This window comes from Hakea prostrata, chromosome 7 (genome assembly GCF_041222555.1).
Source record: "Hakea prostrata isolate BN-2017 chromosome 7, UWA_Hpros_2, whole genome shotgun sequence".
NCBI lineage: Eukaryota > Viridiplantae > Streptophyta > Magnoliopsida > Proteales > Proteaceae > Hakea > Hakea prostrata.
Window position 1 is genome coordinate 16,031,383 of NC_142606.1, and position 21,491 is coordinate 16,052,873.

The 21,491-nt window shown below is 38.6% G+C and overlaps 1 long non-coding RNA gene across 12 annotated transcripts in view; it reads right to left on the minus strand.

Annotated features, from left to right (window-relative positions):
• The window catches only part of LOC149010132 (uncharacterized), a 45,218-nt gene that overhangs the window by 12,556 nt on the left and 11,171 nt on the right, over window positions 1–21,491 (minus strand). For 7 of the 12 annotated variants that reach the window (XR_016174671.1, XR_016174670.1, XR_016174664.1 and 4 more), the window contains exons 9-14: window positions 21,024–21,079; window positions 20,622–20,720; window positions 2,915–5,073; window positions 2,715–2,789; window positions 2,520–2,608; window positions 2,298–2,413 (exon numbers count right to left, since the gene is read on the minus strand). This is a non-coding gene — a long non-coding RNA (uncharacterized LOC149010132). Of the gene's footprint in view, window positions 1–2,297; window positions 2,414–2,519; window positions 2,609–2,714; window positions 2,790–2,914; window positions 5,074–20,621; window positions 20,721–21,023; window positions 21,139–21,333; window positions 21,440–21,491 lie in introns of all 12 variants that reach the window. The other 5 variants (XR_016174666.1, XR_016174663.1, XR_016174672.1 and 2 more) reach the window with 5 other exon arrangements.

Genomic DNA, 21,491 nt, shown 5'->3' on the forward strand with positions numbered 1-21,491 from the left:
CAAGACAGAATAGGAGAGAAAAAAACAAAACAAAGGGAAAAGCCATTTCCTCACACAAGTAAAAAAGGGAAGAGAAGGTCTAAAATAAGGGAGAGAACAAAAAAGAGTTAGATAAAGAAAACACACACACACAAAGAGAGAGAGACAGAGACAGAGGTTGAAGAATGAAATAGATAAAGAGAGGTTGAACAAACACGGACAAAAAAAGAATATGCAGAATTTGGTACCAGAGAAAAAGAGAGGACAAACAAAGACAAAAGGAAATGGAGACACAAAAAGAGAAAATAAAAAGACAAAACAAATGGGGAGCTAGGCTATGAATAGAGAAAGAGAGAGAGAGACAATATAAAAGAGCGTGGCATATGGAGAAAGCGATCGCAAAAACTAAGAGAGGTCAAAAGAGTCCGAGAAAGAACACAAGGCTAAAAGAAGAGAACAAAAAGGGTGACAATGGAAGAGAAGAGGGACGAAACAAAGGGAAGCCTCCTTCACATAAAGAATAAAGAGGAAGCTTGGATGTATGAGTGAGAGAGACGTGCCAAATAGCCAATAACAAGAAAAAAACAAGAGAATAGAGAGACCAAACAAAAGGTGAGGAAGCCAAATAGCGAGTGAAAGACATGCCAAATAGCGAATGAGAGAAAAAAGGAGAAGTGGAAGACAGAGTTTAAAGAAAGAGAGACCGTCGGAAGGAAGACAAAAGAGAAAAGGAAGCCACAAAAAGTACGAGGAAGCCAAAAGGAGGGAAAAAGAAAGAGTATGCAAAAGCCAACGGGAGAGAAAAAGGGAGAAAATAATAACACAGAGAGATACATAGAAGGAAAGGGGAGACAACACACGAGAGACTAGAGAGATGGAATGAAGGGGGAGCCTTATTCACACAAGCAATTGTGAAAGAGGAAAAATAGGGATTGAAGATAAACAAAGAAAAAGACAAAATCAAACAGTGACTGAAGGAAGAGAGACAAAACGAGATAAAATGAAAGAGAAAGGTAGAGGTTGAACAGAAATGTTGCTAGAGAAGGAAGAAAGGGTTTAAAGATAGACAAATGAGCGAATTAAGGTGAGACAAAACGAGACAAGAAAGAGAGAACAAAAGAGAGGGAAAAAGAAAGAATACGCCAAAGCCAGTAGGAGAGAAAAGAGAGTCGAAGAAAGATAGAACAGAGATGCCAAGAGAGAAGAAAAAGGGAGGCAGAACAGGAGAGAATAGAGAGATAGCACAAGGGGGGAGCCTCATCCACAATAGGAAAAGTGAGATAGGTTTTAAAGAGATAGAGAGAGATAGAATGAAAGAGATCGACTTAAGGAAGAGATCGCAGAAGCAAGAGGAGAGTAAAAGAGAGTCGGAGCAAAAATAGAACGGAGAGATAGGACAGGAGAAGGAAGACAGAATGGGAGACAAATTTGCAATTCTATTTTTCTTTTGGAAGAGATGAGCCTTTTTTATGTAGACCGCCTACTCAAAGGAATGGAGGGGGACTTTCTTAGCAGCAACTCTCATCTCCAAGCCCATGGCCATTCAGACTAAGAACAAGGGGCCTCTCTAGACAAAGTGATGAAAACCAAGGAGGAGAATTGCAAGATTCTGGAATTCCAGCTTTCGAAGATTCCAAAAACTTGTTGCCCATGGAGGGAAAGAAACGCATAGCTTAGGAAGGCCTAGTTTTGGGTTTTGGAGCTGGGATTTTGTACTTACTAGTTCTACCTTGAGGGAGAAGGGAAGAAGAACTATAATGAGACATGGACTAGGAGTTTGCCTTTATTACTAACTAAAGTAGTTATAAGACCAATGCCTTTCAGCAACCAACCCATTAAAACAACCACAGGTTTCAATGCACTTCCCAATTGGCCCCATGCTGATGAAAGGCTAGTGACTTAAGTAGCAAAATAAACATGTCCCATCTACAAGTAAGATGATTCAGGGGTGTATTAATCAACTACCCACCCCACAACTTGCTTAAAGTTCCCCCAACTCCCTCTTCTCCCTTGTGACTTGATATGGTGATGTATATCAGAAAAAAGATCTCCTCATGTAAGCAAGAAAATATCTCTCACTTTTCCTAAGGATGGCGATTTGATGGTTACTTTGTCTAGCAGTGGAGCACAGAGTCTTTTGATGGTTACCTTTAGAACATTTTGAATAATTTGAGCACCCATCTTCTGGTCAAAGTTGGCAGCTCGCAACTTATCTAGTTCCTTGGATGTAGAAAGAAGTGCAACCCCACCCCATGTTGATGACCAATACATTGCTTAATAAAATCACCAAGTAAATGCATTATGAGACAGAAACTAACCTCAATACAATAAAGAAATACGTGGTAAAATTCCCCCTTCTATTGCAGCCTTTCTGACATTTAATACTAGTTGTATCCTTCTTCTCATCTATTTCAGCTTTCATAGCACCTCCTATCTGTTCAAATAACAACTATGATCAGAAGACTTGGAACACGAGTTAACTGACAACATAAAATCCCTTGTGAGCTTCAGCCATAAAAATTAGGAGCTCAGTAGCAGACCTTCAACCGTAACACTGCCAGAATGCTTCGCAAGTCTTTCTTGCAGCTTCTCCTTCTCATAATCAGCTCACTTCAATTGCAGATCTCAGCTGTTAGTGTAGCAGAATGTAAACCAAAGCAGAATTTAACATTTTTTCTGTTTTTATGACCATGCACAAAGAGAACATTTCAGTTAAATCAAGGAAAGAAATGAACCTCTACACATCTTTCAATGGCTTTCTTATAACCAGCCCCATCCAGAACGACAATGTCATCCTTAGATGCTGTCACCTACAAAATCACTAACAAATAAACAATATAGCAAACTGGACCAAACAGAATCTCAGAGGGGAAAAAAATTAACACCAGATGGGACCAAAAAGATATCTATGTAGAAACAGCAAAATGTTTGGAACCTTCACACCCCCACGAAAAAACCAACTCCCCAGGTATGGCAGGACATTTGATTCCGGAATGAGGTGACAACCAGCTACTGGGATTTTCCTTCACTCACATGTTCTGGTGTTTATATCTGCAGCAACAATAAACAATCACCTTTGCCTCTCACACGACCAAGAGTGTATTGTCAAAGGGGCATTTTTCCACATCTAGTTAAGACATTTCCAACTTGTTTAGAGGGTTTCACTCTTGATGACATATTGGCTTCAAATGGAATAGTCCAACCTCAGAGTCAGTTTCCATGTTTGAAGCCTGCAACCTGATGGTTTCAATTGTGCAACTTCACCGTTGCACAAAGGCTCGCCCCACTAAAAGGGCATTTTATTTGCATTCAATTAACATTTTACCACTTGCTAGGTGAGTCAGTTTCACATTCAATGACACTTCCTATTGACATCAGTGGCCATTCTACCACTACCCCTAACAGTATCTTCAAGTCCTTATTGTCAAATTTACAAAGAGAAGCCTCAAAACGTCGTCATCATCAATTCCATCATCCAACTTCGCCTTGAAAGAATAGGGGAAGCTAGCCATCACCGAACTCTCCACAAACTCATCTAAACCACACAAGAGAGAGAGATGAAGTTATTCTCAAAGCATCTAGGCTCAAGCAATCCATGGCAGGGTTGGATTAGAAGCTCAACAGCTTCACATCTACTACCAAAGCCTGAAATTAGGATTTTAGGTATGCTTCTCACATAATATTTCTAAAACAGAAAAGAATTAATGTACAATCCTATTAGTGCTTATTTTAATTTATTCTTTATAAACACTCTCTCGGTACCATCCAAGAAATAACACCTACATTTCCACTTGATATCTGTGCACTGCATGTGGAACTTTACTAGTAAATTGAGAAAATAAGAATCAAGAAGAAAGAACAAAAAAACAAACATAATTCACATTTTGTATGTATGCTACACTTGTTTAAATGTGAAATTTCCCCTTCATCTTCATGGAATCAGATTTGGTCATCCATATGGTAACAACACCTCATGCCACAGTTTTCTTGTACCTTGTTTGTTTGAAACTTCAAGATCGAATGAGATCAGACAGGATTGAGGAGTGCTAATGGGTGAGATTGTTTGAGAAGCTTACAATATGATATGGATTGCTGGTATTCTGATTGAAAAGAAGATGGCGGATGAGTTTTTCACATTGTGGGCTCATCTGATTGAGCTTGCAGTCGTCCATTCGTGTATTTGAGAACAAGGTACAAGAAAACTGTGGCATCATCTTCTCATCTTCTTATGCTTGCTGTGAGTGGTGGTGTCTTCTCTAAGAAGACCAGATACCGGAGTCTTCGTTTCTCTTCCGGAGGTGTGAAATGAATATATGCGTAAGTTTGCATTTAATAAGTTATCTTATGCAAGGGAACAAGGCCTGACCTAACTAATTCCTCCTGTAGCCCTTTTCACCTACAGTCCTAGTTTCCCTAAACTAACTCATAAAATGTAAGAGACCTCAGAATAGGACCATTAGCCCTATTCCCAGAGCCACGTCTACTGTTAAGTCCTAAAACCCTAGAAAATCCCCTTAGCCCCTAATTAAAATTCCCTTCTTTGGTTTTCTTTTTCCATTTCCTGGTGGCACTGGCCCTAGTTGTAAGCCCCCATTCAAGCCTACATCAGAGGCACATTCCATGTTTCGAACTCACAACCTAATGATTGCAATGGTGCAACTTATACGAAAAGGGTTTCTTTTATATTTCAATAAAACATTCCCCACTTGTTTAGTGGGCAGGTTTCTCTCTTAATGACCAATTGGTTTCAAATGAAATAGATCAACTAACTTAGTTACGTGATAAAGCCCAAACTAAATATTCCTTTGTGCAATTATATTTCCATGCATAAGCTTGAAGTTATACCTTGTATGTTGTATCTACAAACTATGAAGCTGCTGCAATAGTAGAAATTAGACCAACAAGGTATCCAACTAATCAATTATTTCATCATATCTCAAACGTACCTAATTTGCCAAACATCAAATTACCCAGATAATATAACCTCATAAGCTAAGCAATGCCATATCAGGCCAGCAACATGGAGAAAGGTATACAGCCCTCTAAGCACCATCAATCCTCCTCCATTTCCTTTCTAGTGTATTTGGTGCTTCGCTGAGAAAGGAAGACAGGAATCAGTCATGACAAGTGGAGAAAGAAAAAGACAAGGCACATAAAAAGGCTAGACACATCATTCCATCTAGTACAAGTACAACTAATTTTGCATGGCTTGACAGCAATTCATCTTACAGGGTTTATTCAAAATCTCTGAACGTTTGAGAAGAATTGAGCATCAACGTCAATGAAAAACATCGACATGTACTTCTTCTCAATATCAGTCCCTACTAAAAACAAACAAAATTTATTAACATCAGATTGTATGGATTCTAACATGAATTCGGTATTGCTAGGGGCCCCAAAGGTGTTTCGAGAAAGGAGAAAGAATAGGAGAAATGCGAAGCTTAGCATAGTATGGCGGACTAAGGAAAACCACCACCATCACAGGGGAAAAAAACCCTAACAATAAACCACCACCATCACAGGGGAAAAAAACCCTAACAATCGCGAGGGGAGCCGTGACCGCCATTGCGGTGCGAGACCGTGACTCCGTGAGAGAAAACAAATTCCAAATAAAATTCACCTAACAGTGAATGGAACAAATAGCCAAATAGGTTGGTTTTATGTCGGTCGTAATGTGGCTTTTCAAATTCTACTTCTTTTCTTTTCTTTTTAATTTAACTTTAATTTGATATCACCGACGTAAAAACAATACTATATATATCAAAAATTATGGCTTGCATATTATAAGATTATAATAGAGAATTTATAATCTATAATATAATTTATTTGTAACATCATATGTTTTACAAAATATATAGTCCCGATGTATGACAAAAGTTTAAAAAAAAAAATTAATAAATACCATAGGATAAAGTTTGAGCTTAGTCCTCGGACCAACCTTGTCCTGGCCCCCGTGCTATCTACATCTCCCGCATCCCCAAGTCCACCCCCTTTTCCATTTTCATCCCCAAGTCCACCCCCTTACCCTTTAGAGGGCCCTTAACCTTGCCCTCCCTACCCTGTCCTTCCTTATTAGCTGCCACATCCCTACAAATCCGAATTGCATCCTTTGTTGGAATGGTTTGGAAGATCTAGAGCACCTATTCTTTTCTTGACATAGACAATAGACAAAACAGAAAAACACAAAGGGTAATTCAAAAAATAACTATTCAATGCTGTTTGAGGTAAATATGTGAGTAGAACCCCGGACCGAGCTGAACGGAGAAACATGATTTGTGCAAGTATTAGCTAATTGACTTGGAAAATTTGTTAGAGTTGGGGGCTTCAATGTTCCATTAAAAGATTTGAGATACGTGCAAATGAATATCAAAGACTTAGAGCTTTCAAGTCTTACAACAACATATCAGTTACTATTTTACCATCACGACAATGATCTACAAGGATCAATTTTCTAGAAGTTTGAAAACGGAAAAAAAATTCCAGTACTGTACAACATGAAGTATGAACACCAGGCAGAGTTTTTGACAATTATATTCAGCTCATACTGTTGAATGTTTAAACTCAAGTGATTAAAACTGGTTAAGCCTGACTACTGTCATCCTTGATTCAGACCCAAAGACATAATAGTTAAAACAAGATGTTTGCCATACGTAAAATTTTTAAATGTTGTGTATGTCAGCTGCAATTTTTCCCTAAAAGAAAACGGCAGATGTCACAAGACCTACTTCAGCGGTTGATAGGGACGCCTAAGCAAGAGCAATTGCCAGGAAACCATAACATTTGAGGGAAATACACCCGATTCCTGGTTCTGTTTGAGTTCCAAATGCGTTCTCTTATACTACTTTTCCCTTTCCATCCCACCTTTTCTACCCATTTTTTGTGCCCCCCTACCTTCTTGTGTGCAACCCCCCAGCCCTCTGTCCCTGCTGCTGCAACCTCGAGGAGCAACCCAACACCCCACAAGCCCCAAAGACCCTTCTCCTTGCTGTTTCAGACTTGTACGAACCCCTCCCACCCTATTCAATTCTCAGCTTTGGCAGTCAATGGGGAACCAGGACAGAAATCAGAAGTTCCTGCACTTAGTTGAAAGGTCCTAAATTCTGAAACCCTATATTTCAGGCCCTAATTAGTGCTAGTTCCTACCTAAGAGTATCCTGGAAATTCAACCCAGACCTTGGATTACATCAGTGGTATTAGAGCAACATGAACCAGCAATAATCCAGACCATAGATGATTCAACATATTGTTGCAAGGAAGAAAATGAATTCGAAGATTCCTACGGATACCAAAAAAAAGCACTTGGCGAATCCCAATTCTGAAGGCAGTCAAGGAAACAACAAAGTCACCACCAGTAGCTCCAAGGCCAAGGCTCCTCAAGTAGATGGTGAACCCTATTCAAAATCCAAAAGCTTCCTCCGGTGGAGGTGATACAAGAGATTGACAAGACTAGCATACGAGTGTAAGATCCCATTGACGAATTACCCCACCATACCAATGGTTCCCTATGCCCATAGGATCGAGGACAAAATACTGCTGCCCATAGATATCAGGACCGTACTAGCACCAATCCCATGCGAAACTGGCCCACCTTGGGGTCTCAATTTCTTTTTGGAGAAGATATTATAAACATTCTAAAGGCAATAGCTACAGTTATGATAGAGCTGTTTGACAAAGAAAGACTCCAAAGGCATGGCTATTGGCTCCATTCTTCCTCCAAGGACTCCTAAAACTCAGGGCCCTAGGATTGATGAATACATAGCTACAGGTCTAGACATCAAGGTTTGAATGCTTCCAGGCTGGGTATTTTAGATTAAGGATTTCAAGTTTTAGGTCAAGGCTTCATCATTTGCTATAAGTTAGGACATAATGCTTTTATACTTTAAGGTCAAGGCTTCATCATTTGAAACCAAGGCCTAGTGGTTTAGGATTTTTTTTTTTTTGGGGGTTCATGCCTACGGTTACAATGGCTTTTAGGTTTTTGGGTATCAGATTTAACTTTCCGATTTAGTGTTCTTTTTGGGAATCGTCTTTATTTTTTTATTTTTTGGTCTTTAGCTTTAGATTTTTTCATTTTTCTTTCGGATGAATAAAAAAAGTTGTTACCAAAGGAAAGAAGGGAGAGATTGCCTTCACGTATCTTTCAAGATCCCCATTTCTTTAAGTCCTCAAATAAGAGAGAGATACAAAGGCAGAAAAAGGTCAAACAGAGACATTGCAAAAAAGTAGAGACAAGGTTTGAAGAGAGAGAGAGAGAACGAGAAAGAGTGTAAAAGGAAGAGAGAGAGAATGAGTGGGAAGAGAGATACAAAGAGAGGTATAACAAAGACATCATTAGAGAGGGTTTGAAGAAAGAGAGAGCGAGGCACCATAAATGATTCAACATATTGCTGCAAAGAAGAAACTGAATCCAAAAACTCCTATGGCAGCACCTCCATCAATGCCATTTTAACAGTCTTTTCAGCAGAGCAATAAGAAGAAAACTGGAGGAGTTGGCCCTTCTACACTAGAGTCCAACCGGGTGAACACAGAGCTTTGGTAACTGTTAATAGTGGCAGTAGCTTTAATGCGGTGTCTGAAGATTTTGCAAAAAAGGATGATTTTAAAATCAAGAGCCATCCCCAAAGCCTAGAGAGTCTCCCTTGAAACGGTGAAGAATTAGAAGTCACTCAATGAGTGCCTAGTTCCCATCAGTCTCCATTCCTATTCAGACGAGATATGGTGTGATGTAGCACGCGAATGTCTAGCATTATTCTAGGGAGAGGCTGGTTATATGATAAGGATGTTAATATCATTGGGAGAGACAACAAGTGTAAGTTCACGCACAAAGGCTTGAGAATTGTACTCATAATCTTAGACCCATTAGCAAAGATCCAGAAGCAGGCCCTCAAAACAACTAAGGAGGACTGCAATACCAAGACACAACACTTAAGTGGATCCTCAATCTAAAGGATCCAGTCAAAAGAACAACTAAGACATCACCACTAGCTCAAGCCCAACGCATATGGTGTACCCTCTTCACCAATCCAGTGAAGGTGCTAGAAGAGATTGACAAGACTAACATAGGAGTAGAAGATCCCATCGATGAGGTACCCACTACACCAGTGGTTCCCTATGCCCTTAACATCAAGGACAGAGTATTGTTGCCCACAAAGATCAGGACCGTACCAGCACCAATCCTATGTGAAACTGGCCCTTCTTTGGGTCTCAATTTCTTTCTAGAGAAGATACTATAAACTTTCTAGGGGCTCCAAAGGCATGGCTATTGACTCCGTTCTTCCTCTCAGGGCTCCTTACACTTTAGGCCCCTAGGATTGAAGATTGAAGATTACATAGCCACTAGTCCAATTTCACCAAGATTTTCTGTCAAGGAAAGATGCAAGCAGAAACATGCCTACTACTTTCTTCACACTGCAATATAAGATGACAAATCCCCATGCAAACCCTCCAGAGGGTTGACCCTAAAGCACATGAAAAGCACATTAATCAGCAGATGAAGGTTTTAAAGAGAGACTGAAAGAAACCACTGAAGCTGAAAGCCAGAGTGCGGTAGAGAAAAAGTATGTAGATGCAAGTCAGAGAAAAAATGAGAGTCGAAGAAAGATAGAAAAAAAGAGAAACACAAGAAAGAAAGAAAAAAAAAGGGAGAAAGAACGAGAGAGGCTAAAGAGATGAAACAAAGGGGACCCTTATTAAAATGAGCAGGCAAAAAAAGAATAGAGAGACAGAGAAGGAAAAGGGAACGAAATAGGAGAGAATAAAGAGGGAACAACAAGATAACCTCATTCACACAAGAGCTAGAGAGGGAAGTTAGGGTCCAGATAGAGGATGAAAGCGAGCGACAAAAGGAAGACAACAAAAAGTTCAACGAAGCCAAAGGAGAGAAGATGACTAAAAACGAACACGTAGATGAAGAGAGAAAGAAAGGGAGATAAAAAATAATTAAAAAAAAGAGTTTTAAAAGGAAGAAAGAGAGACATAAATGTTGCACAAAGACATCATTAAAGGGTTTTAAGGAAAACAAGAAATGAAGCCAGAGAAAGTACAATGAAGCCACTAGGAGAGAAATAAAGAACCAAAGAAAGAAACAACGGAGAGAAAAAAGGAAAAAGAAAACAATGGGAGAGAAGAGTGGAGCCTAACTCACATAAAGAAGAGACGGAAAATACAGGTATATAAAAGGGGGGAGAAAATAAGAGAGTGCGGATACAAAGAGTAGATGATGTAACAAAGTGGGAGCCTCATCACACATAGAAGTGTGAGAGAGGGAAGATAGGGTTTGAAGATAGAAATAGAAGAGACAGGATCGAACAGAGTAACAAAAGGAAGAGAAAAAAAATAGGAAGAATGAAAGAGATAAAGAAAGGTTGAACAGAGACCGACGAAAAAAGACTAGAGAATTCAGTACCAAAGAAAAAGAGATGACAAACAAAGAGAAAAGGAAATGGATGCACAAAAAGAGAGAATAAATAGACAAAACAAATGGGGAGCTAGGATATAAAAGAGAGCGGTAGACGGAGAAAGTGATTGCAAAAACTAACCGAGGACAAAAGAGTCCAAGAAAGAACGCAAGGCTTAAAAGAGAAAACAAAAAGGGAAACAACGGAAGACAAGAGAGAAGTAAAAAAAGGAGCTAGGGTTTGATGAGTGATAGAGAGAGACAATATAAAATAGAGTGGCAGATGAGAAAGCGATCGCAAAAACTAAGAGAGGACAACAGAGTCCCAAAAAGAACACAAAGCTAAATATAGAGAACAAAAAGGGAAATACTGGAAGAGAAGAGAGACAAAACAAAGGGGAGCCTCATTCGCTAACGAGAGAACAAAAACAGAAATACTGGAAGAGAAGAGGAATGGAACAAAGGGGAGCTTCATTCACATAAAGAAGAAAGACGAAGTTTCGTGTAAAAGAGAGAGAGACATGCCAAATAACATTTAAGGAAGGGGAAAAAAGGAGAGTTTAAGAAAGACAAAACAAAGAGAAAAAATAGGAGAATAGAGAGACCGGACAAACGGTGAGCCTAATACACAACGAAGAGACGTGCATTATAGGGTTTGAAGACACAGAGAGCGTCAGAAGGAAAATGAGACAAAAGGAAGCCACAAAAGTTCAAGGAAGACAAAGATATGGAAGGTAGGCTCGAGAGAAAGAGGATGAAAGAGAGCAACAAAAGGAAAACAACAAAAAGTTCAAGGAAGACAAAGAAGAGAAGAAGCGCAAAAATGAACACAGAGATAAAGTGAGAGAATGAAAAGGGAGAAAAAATATATAAAATAAGTGTAAAAGGAAGAAAGAAGAGAGGAGAGAGGAGCCTCACTCACACAAAGAAGAGAGAGGCAATATATTGGTTGATAAAAGGGGAGACAACAAATGAGCGGGATATACAACGAGTACACGAAAGCAAGTTGGAAAGAAAATGAGAGTCATAGAAAAATACAATAGAAAGATATAGAGAAGGAAAATAAACACCAATGAAGGGAATAGAAAGATAGAACCGTGAGAGAGGGAAGACTGGGTTTGAAGAGAGTAACAAAAGGAAGGGACAAAGATATAGAGGCTGAACAGAGACCCACGAAAAAAGACTCCGCAGAATTTAGTACAAGAGAAAAGAGAGGACAAACAAAGAGAGAAGGAAACGGATACACAAAAAGAGGGAATAGAGAGATAAAACGAATGGGGAGCTACGTTTTAGAGAGAGACAATATAAAGAGAGTGGCAAATAGAGAAAGCGATCGTAGAAACTAAAAGAGGACAAAAGAGTTCGAGAAAGAACACAAAGCCAAACAGAGAGAACAAAAAGGGAGACAATAGAAGAGAAGAGAGATGAAAAAAGGGAAACCTCATTCACATAAAGAAGAAAGAGGAAGCTTCGGTGTATGACTGAACGAGACAAGCCAAAAAGCCAATGATAGAAAAAAGGAGACATAAAGAGAGCCTGAACAGAGACCGACAAAAAAAGACTGCAGAATTCAGTACCAGGGAAAAAGAGACGAGAAACAAATAGAGACGGAATATGGAAACACAAAAAGAAAGAAAAAAGAGACAACAAATAGTGAGGCAAGGGTTTGAAGAGAGATAGAGAGAGACTATAAAAGAGAGTGGCACATGAGAAAGCGATTGCAAAAATTAGAAGAGAACAAAAGAATTCGAGAAAAAACACAAGGCTACAGAGAGAAAACAAAAAGAGAGACGATGGAAGAGAAGAGAGACGGAACAAAGGGGAGCCTCATTCACATAAAAAAGAAACAGAAAGCTTGGGAATATGAGAGAGAGAGACATGCCAAATAGCCAATAAGTGAAAAAAGGAGAGTTCAAGAAAGACAAAACAAAGAGATAAAAATAGAAGGAAGAAAAAACATTAGAATACAAAGACCGAACAAAAGGTGAGCCTCATACACACAACGAAGAGAGGCGGAAGATACGGTTCGAAGAGAGAGAGCGTCCAAAGGATGTCAAGATAGAAAAGGAAGCCACAAAAAGTACGAGCTAACCAATAGAAGACAAAAAGAGAGACTGAAAGAAACCACTGAAGCTGAAAGCGAGAGTGCGGTAGAGAAAAAGTATGTAGATGCAAGTCAGAGAAAAAATGAGAGTCGAAGAAAGACAGAAAAAAAGAGAAACACAAGAAAGAAAGAAAAAAAAAGGGAGAAAGAACGAGAGAGGCTAAAGAGATGAAACAAAGGGGACCCTTATTAAAATGAGCAGGCAAAAAAAGAATAGAGAGACAGAGAAGGAAAAGGGAACGAAATAGGAGAGAATAAAGAGGGAACAACAAGATAACCTCATTCACACAAGAGCTGGAGAGGGAAGTTAGGGTCCAGATAGAGGATGAAAGCGAGCGACAAAAGGAAGACAACAAAAAGTTCAACGAAGCCAAAGGAGAGAAGATGACTAAAAACGAACACGTAGATGAAGAGAGAAAGAAAGGGAGATAAAAAATAATTAAAAAAAAGAGTTTTAAAAGGAAGAAAGAGAGACATAAATGTTGCACAAAGACATCATTAAAGGGTTTTAAGGAAAACAAGAAATGAAGCCAGAGAAAGTACAATGAAGCCACTAGGAGAGAAATAAAGAACCAAAGAAAGAAACAACGGAGAGAAAAAAGGAAAAAGAAAACAATGGGAGAGAAGAGTGGAGCCTAACTCACATAAAGAAGAGACGGAAAATACAGGTATATAAAAGGGGGGAGAAAATAAGAGAGTGCGGATACAAAGAGTAGATGATGTAACAAAGTGGGAGCCTCATCACACATAGAAGTGTGAGAGAGGGAAGATAGGGTTTGAAGATAGAAATAGAAGAGACAGGATCGAACAGACTAACAAAAGGAAGGGGGAAAAAATAGGAAGAATGAAAGAGATAAAGAAAGGTTGAACAGAGACCGACGACAAAAGACTGTAGAATTCAGTACCAAAGAAAAAGAGATGACAAACAAAGAGAAAAGGAAATGGATGCACAAAAAGAGAGAATAAATAGACAAAACAAATGGGGAGCTAGGATATAAAAGAGAGCGGTAGATGGAGAAAGTGATTGCAAAAACTAACCGAGGACAAAAGAGTCCAAGAAAGAACGCAAGGCTTAAAAGAGAAAACAAAAAGGGAAACAACGGAAGACAAGAGAGAAGGAAAAAAAGGGAAGCCTCATTCACATAAAGAAGAAAGAGGAAGCGAAGAAAGAATGGAGAGACAAAGAGAAGGAAAAGGGGACCCCTATCCAAACGAGCAAGCGAAGAAAGAATGGCGAGACAAAGAGAAGGAAAAGGGGACAGAACGGGAGAGAATAGAGATGGAACAACGAGAGAGCCTCATTCACACAAGAATAAGTAAAAGAGAGAGGGTAGGCTCAAGAGAAGGAGGATGAAAGAAAGCAACAAAAGGAAGACAACAAAAAGTTCAAGGAAGCCAAAGTAGAGAAGAAGAGGAAAAAAAGAACACGGAGAAAAAGAGAGAATGAAAAGGGAGAGAGAAGATAATAAAAAAAAAAGTGAGTGTAAAAGGAAGAAAGAGACATAACAAGGGAAGAGAGAGAAAGGTTGCACAAAGACATCATTATAGGGAAACAAAGAGAGAACGATAGAGAGATTAAAGAAAGGGGGAAAAGGAAAAATAGAAAAGAAGCCAAAGAAAGTACAAGGAAGCCAATAGGAGAGAAAAAGAATAAGAGAGGAGCGAATACACTGGTTGATAAAGGGGAGACAAGGAAAAAGAAGATAACACAGGAGAAGAGAGAGGGTGTGTGTGTGGTAGAGCAAAGGTACGTCGAAGCAAGTTGGAGAAAAAATGAGAGTCGAGAAAAGATATAACAAAAGAAAATCACAAGAAAGAAAAAAAAGGGTGATAGAACGAGAGAGACTAAAGAGATGAAACAAAGGGGACTCCTATCAAAATGAGCAGGCAAAGAAAGAAAGTTGAAGAAAGAATGGAGAAAAATAAAGAGAAGGGAAGGGGGAGAAGGGGGAGAGAATAGAGAGAGAACAACCGAAGAGCCTCATTCACACGAGAGAGAGAGTGCGAGAGGGAAGGTAGGGTCCAGAGAAAGAGGACAAAAGAGAGCGACAAAAGGAAGACAACAAAAAGTTAAAGGAAGCCAGAAATAGAGAAAGGTTACACAAAGACATCATTAAAGGGTTTGAAGCGAAACACACAGAGAGAGAGAGAACGAATAAAGAGGGAAAAAAAAGAAAGGGGAAAAAAGAAAAACTAGAAATGAATTAAAAGAAAGTACAAGGAAACCAACAGGAGAGAAATAATGAGTCGAAGATACAAATGATGGAGAGAAATAAAGAAAAAGAAGACAATGGGAGAGAAGAGAGAATCCTCACTTACCCAAAGAAGAGAGGGAAAACACTTGTTAATAAAAGGGGACACAAAATAAAAGAGTGCCGCATACAAAGAGTACACAAAAGCAAGTGATAAGGAAAACGAGAGTTAGAGAAAGAAAAGAAGACAAATGGGAAAGATTAGAAAAATGGAACAAAGTCATTCCCACATAGAAGTGTGAGAGAGGGAAGACAGGGTATGAAGATTGAAGAAGAAGAGAAAGAATCGAAGAGAGTAACAGAAGGAATAAAAAACAGGAAGAATGAAAGAGATTACAGAAAGGTTGAACAGAGAGCACAAAAAAAGAGACTATGCAAAATTAAGTACCAAGAGAAAGAAAGAGGACTAACAGCGAGACACAAAAAGAGAGAATAGACAAAACAAATAAGGAGCTAGGGTTTGAAGAGTCATAGAGAGACAGAGAGAGAGAGACAACCGAAGAGCCTCATTCACACAAGAGAGAGAGTGAGAGAGGGAAGGTAGGGTCCAGAGAAAGAGGACAAAAGAGAGCGACAAAAGGAAGACAACAAAAAGTTAAAGGAAGCCAAAAATAGAGAAAGGTTACACAAAGACATCATTAAAGGGTTTGAAGCGAAACACAAAGAGAGAGAGAGAGAGAGAGAGAGAGAGAAAAAAAAGAAAGGGGAAAAAAGAAAAACTAGAAATGAATTAAAAGAAAGTACAAGGAAACCAACAGGAGAGAAATAATGAGTCGAAGATAGAAATGATGGAGAGAAATAAAGAAAAAGAAGACAATGGGAGAGAAGAGAGAATCCTCACTTACCCAAAGAAGAGAGGGAAAACACTTGTTAATAAAAGGGGACACAAAATAAAAGAGTGCCGCATACAAAGAGTACACAAAAGCAAGTGATAAGGAAAACGAGAGTTAGAGAAAGATACAACAGAAAGACAAAGAGAAAGAAAAGAAAGACAAATGGGAAAGATTAGAAAAATGGAACAAAGTCATTCCCACATAGAAATGTGCGAGAGGGAAGACAGGGTATGAAGATTGAAGAAGAAGAGAAAGAATCGAAGAGAGTAACAGAAGGAATAAAAAACAGGAAGAATGAAAGAGATTACGAAAAGGTTGAACAGAGAGCACAAAAAAGAGACTATGCAAAATTCAGTACCAAGAGAAAGAAAGAGGAATAATAATAGACACAAAAAGAGAGAATAGACAGAACAAATAAGGAGCTAGGGTTTGAAGAGTCATAGAGAGAGAGAGAGAGAAAGACAATATAAAAGAGTGGCAGATGACAAAGCGATCGCAAAAACTAAGCAAGGACAAAGAGTCCGAGAAAGAACAAAAAGGGGAAACTGGAAGAGAAGAAAGACGGAACAAAAGGGAGCCTCATTTGCTAAAGAGAGAACAAAAAGAGAAATACTAGAAGAGAAGAGAGATGGAACAAAGGGGAGCCTCATTCACATAAAGAAGAAAGACGAAGTTCGGTGTATGAGAGAGAGAGAGACATGCCAAATAGGCAATAGGAGGGGGGGGAAAGAGTTTAAAAAAGACAAAACATAGAGAGAAAAATACGAGAATAGAGATATCGGACAAAAGGTGAACCTAATACACAACGAAGAGACGTGCATGAAAGGGTTTGAAGAGAGAGAATATAAAAGATAGGCACACAAGAAAGTGATTGCAAAAACTAGAAGAGGACAAAAGAGTTCGAGAAAGAACACAAGGCTACAAAGAGAGAACAAAATGGGAGACAATATAAGAGAGAGAGACGGAACATTTGGGTGTATGAGAGAGAGAGGCATGCCAAATAGCCAATAAGTGAAGAAAGGAGAGTTCAAGAAAGACAAAACAAAGAGACAAAAATAAAAGGAAGAAAAAACATAAGAATAGAGAGACCGAACAAAAGGTGGGCTTAATACACACAACGAAGAGAGGTGGAAGATAGAATTTGAAGAGAGTGAGTGTCAGAAGGAAGACGAGAGAAGAAAGCCACAAAAAGTACGAGGAAACCAAAATGAGAGTAAAATAGAGAAAACACACACGAGAGAAAGAGAGAGAGTGTGTGTGTGGTAGAAAAGGTAAGGAGAAGAAAGTTGGAGAGAAAATGAGAATCGAAAAAAGATATAACAAAAGAGAAACACAAGAAAAAAAAAGGGAGATAGAACGGGAGAGACTAAAGAGATGAAACAAAGGGGACCCTAATCCAAATGAGAAGGCGAAGAAAGGAAGTCAAAGAAAGAATGAAGAAATAAAAGAAGGGAAAGGGAACAGAACGGGAGAGAATAGAGAGAGAACAACTGGAGAGCCTCATTCACACAAGAAAGAGTGAGAGAGGGAAGGTAGAGTCCAGAGAAAGAGGACGAAAGAGAACGACAAAAGGAAGACAACAAAAAGTTAAAGGAAGCTAGAAATAGAGAAAGGTTGCACAAAGACATCATTAAAGGGTTTGAAGGGAAGCAGAGAGAGAGAGAGAACGAATCAAGAGGGAAAAAAACAAAAAAAGGGAAAAAGAAAAACTAGAAATGGAGCCAGAGAAAGTACAAGGAAGCCAACAGGACAGAAAAATAACAAGTGGAAAATAGAAATGATGGAGAGAAATTAAAAAAAGAAGACAATGGGAGAGAAGAGAGAAGCCTCACTTACCCAAAGAAGAGAGGGAAAATATTTGTTAATAAAAGGGGAACCAAAATAAAAGAGTGCCGCATACAAAGAGTACATGAAAGCAAATGATATAGAAAACGAGAGTCAAAGAAAGATACAACAGAAAGACAGACAAATGGGAGAGATTATAAAAATGGAACAAAGTCACTCACACATAGAAGTGTGATAGAGGGAAGACAGGGTTTGAAGATTGAAAAAGAAGAGAGAATCGAAGAGAGTAACAGAAGGGAGAAAAACTAGGAAGAATGAAAGAGGGGGGAGAAGCAAAAACAGGAGACCACAAAAAAAAAAGACTCGCAAAATTCAGTACGGAGAGAAAGAAAGAGGACAAAAAGGGAAACACAGAAAGAGAGAATAAAGAGACAAAACAGAAAAGGAGCTAGGGTTTGATGAGTGATAGAGAGAGACAATATAAAATAGAGTGGCAGATGAGAAAGCGATCGCAAAAACTAAGAGAGGACAACAGAGTCCCAAAAAGAACACAAAGCTAAATATAGAGAACAAAAAGGGAAATATTGGAAGAGAAGAGAGACGAAACAAAGGGGAGCCTCATTCGCTAACGAGAGAACAAAAAGAGAAATACTGGAAGAGAAGAGGAATGGAACAAAGGGGAGCTTCATTCACATAAAGAAGAAAGACGAAGTTTGGTGTAAGAGAGAGAGAGAGAGACATGCCAAATAACCAATAGGAAGGGGAAAAAAAGGAGAGTTTAAGAAAGACAAAACAAAGAGAAAAAATAGGAGAATAGAGAGACCGGACAAACGGTGAGCCTAATACACAACGAAGAGACGTGCATTATAGGGTTTGAAGACACAGAAAACGACAGAAGGAAAAAAATGAGACAAAAGGAAGCCACAAAAGTTCAAGGAAGACAAAGATATGGAAGGTAGGCTCGAGAGAAAGAGGATGAAAGAGAGCAACAAAAGGAAAACAACAAAAAGTTCAAAGAAGACAAAGAAGAGAAGAAGCGCAAAAATGAACACAGAGATAAAGTGAGAGAATGAAAAGGGAGAAAAAATATATAAAATAAGTGTAAAAGGAAGAAAGAAGAGAGGAGAGAGGAGCCTCACTCACACAAAGAAGAGAGAGGCAATATATTGGTTGATAAAAGGGGAAACAACAAATGAGCGGGATATACAACGAGTACACGAAAGCAAGTTGGAAAGAAAATGAGAGTCCTAGAAAAATACAACAGAAAGATATAGAGAAGGAAAATAAACACCAATGAAGGGAATAGAAAGATAGAACCGTGAGAGAGGGAAGACTGGGTTTGAAGAGAGTAACAAAAGGAAGGGAGAAAGATATAGAGGCTGAACAGAGACCCACGATAAAAGACTCCGCAGAATTTAGTACAAGAGAAAAAGAGAGGACAAACAAAGAGAGAAGGAAACGGATACACAAAAAGAGGGAATAGAGAGATAAAACGAATGGGGAGCTACGTTTGAGAGAGAGAGAGAGAGAGAGAGAGAGAATATAAAGAGAGTGGCAAAAGATAGAAAGAAAAATAGGAAGAATGAAAGAGATTAGAGAAAGGTTGAACAGAGAGCACAAAAGAAGAGACTATGCAAAATTCAATACCAAGAGAAAGAAAGAGGACAAACAGCGAGACACAGAAAAGAGAATAGACAGAACAAATAAGGAGCTAGGGTTTGAAGAGTCATAGAGAGAGAGAGAGAGAGAGAGAGACAATATAAAAGAGTGGCAGATGAGAAAGCGATCGCAAAAACTAAGCGAGGACAACAGAGTCCGAGAAAGAACACAAAGCTAAATAGAGAGAACAAAAAGGGAAATACTGGAAGAGAACAAAAAGGTTCTCCAATCTGAAGTTAATTTGTCAGAAACATATTTCTTCCCTTTGGAACCATCTTTCCCTGGTGTGGATTCATCAACATTTCCTCATATAGAAATCACCACTGAAGTCTGAATATACGACTAGCGTACGTTACAGATCTTGACGCATAGATCATGTAAACACATACAAATGTATAGTCACCTAAAACTAAAACAGGGGTAGCAATTTAAGAAAAAGAGAGTACTATGTGTAATATGGGGAACTTTCCGAACGTTATATTTTCTTCGGAAACTCCAAAAGAAAGGTTCACCAAGAAAATTATACAAAATAAACAAATTTATAAGACCGGTAAGGGGAATAAATATTTTAACTTGCAATGCAAGTACTAGGGATAAAGAACCTAGTAAAAAGCATAAAAGACGAGGGTCACGGGAGAAAAAGGATGTGCTCGGTAAACAATAAATTTACTGCACCGATTCGGGAATTGAAGGAGTCCTACACTCTACTTGTTCTTCATATGTGGATAAATGACAATCTTTATCAAAGATGGGACTTGGACGATATATGGAAATTAATGAAAGGTTTTTCAATGGAGCTCTATATAATATGGTATTTCGATATATTTTCACCATTTTAAATTCACAAAAACAACTTTCCAATAGGTAAACAAATCACAACCCATTAAGTAGTTAGAGGGTACATATAAGAGCACAGACCCAACTCTAACAGTAGAACATAATTTCAAGAAAAAAAATAGAGCAATGACTGAAATCTGGACACACAATCATGGTTAGCTCCCTTGCCCATTGGAATCCACTAAAGCTTTGAAGTTTTGGAGGGAATTAATCGATAAGCACTCGTTCATCATTTTTACCCAATTACTATATTTCCCTAATCTCTCTCTATTTTGTATTGAAAAAACAGATACAAAAAATAATTCAAATTCACCGAAGAAGATTTGAACATGTCTTGTGGGAAAGGACACATGTATCATAATGGGTAATACGAAAAATGGATAGGAATGGGTACCGTCTTAAACATAGATATTTGACCTGCATACTAGTGATCACCTGTCCTAAAAGGCTCAAGAACAATCTTCCATGGGATTTACTCCAACAGTCCCCAGTTATAGCTACAAATGACTAAAAACTTCAAAACCGTGATCGACAATTAATAGGGAAATTGAAAAGTTAAATTCGTAGAGACACATGGAGGTTTAAGGCTTTCATATGTCAAGGCAGTCGCTTTTAGAAAATAGTGAGTTCGCAAAAAGTGATCATCCTTATGATTCACTGATCACAAACCAATTCACACCCTAAAAGTCCAAAACCAGACAGCTGGACTATTTCAAATTCATTGATCTTGTTAGGACCTATTTCCAACCATAAATAACAAAATTGACGGTACTTACCAATAGATACTTCATAAGAAAGATAGCCACCAGCTTTATCACTCAGAAATGATACCCCATGCCCAATTTCAGTAACAAGGGCATGCCAATGCCCGGTACCTGTTATTCAAATTATTGTTAATGATAGGTTTTCAATAACAGTGAACAGGATAGGACATCATGCAGTGGATCCAATCTAGCTAGTGACTAGTCCAACAGGCTGATCATGAAACATTCATTCACCAGGCAGTTCTTTGCATTCAGTGATTTCCCATGGGTCAAATGAATGACAACTGCAACGTCAGTGTGTCCAACTTAAACTAGCCATTCATAGGGCTTGACCATATAGAAACCTGATATCTATCTGAATTGTATGATGAACAATAATGCAGTTTGATAGTGTAAAGGAAGTGCAACAAATACCTCTCTCGTCCGTCAAAAGAATAAGGGATATAACTTCTGGGTACAATCATTATCACCTGCCAACGATTGCAACAATGTATCAGCTCTTTATTTCCTTGAAATGATTTCACTTGGGCTGCACATAAATATGGAAGAGTCATGGGTTTCAGATCTAACTTAATTGGACAAAAACAGGAAACATGAACCAAAGAACTGCCATGTTTGTTCACCTCAAGCTATATAATCTTGAATGATACATGAAATAATGTACACAAGAAACTCGTGCTGAAGAAGTAGAAATAACTCAGAGAAGGAAATGCCTATAACTTACAACATTTGGCTCCGAAGGATGGTCACAGCTAATCATGGGAGAATTGTGAACATCAATTCCTTGATGGTGAGCTTGTTCAACAGAGATTTTTATGTCTATATGCATTCTACATGAATCAAATAGCCCAAAATGTGTTCTCCCAATATTGGACAAAAATG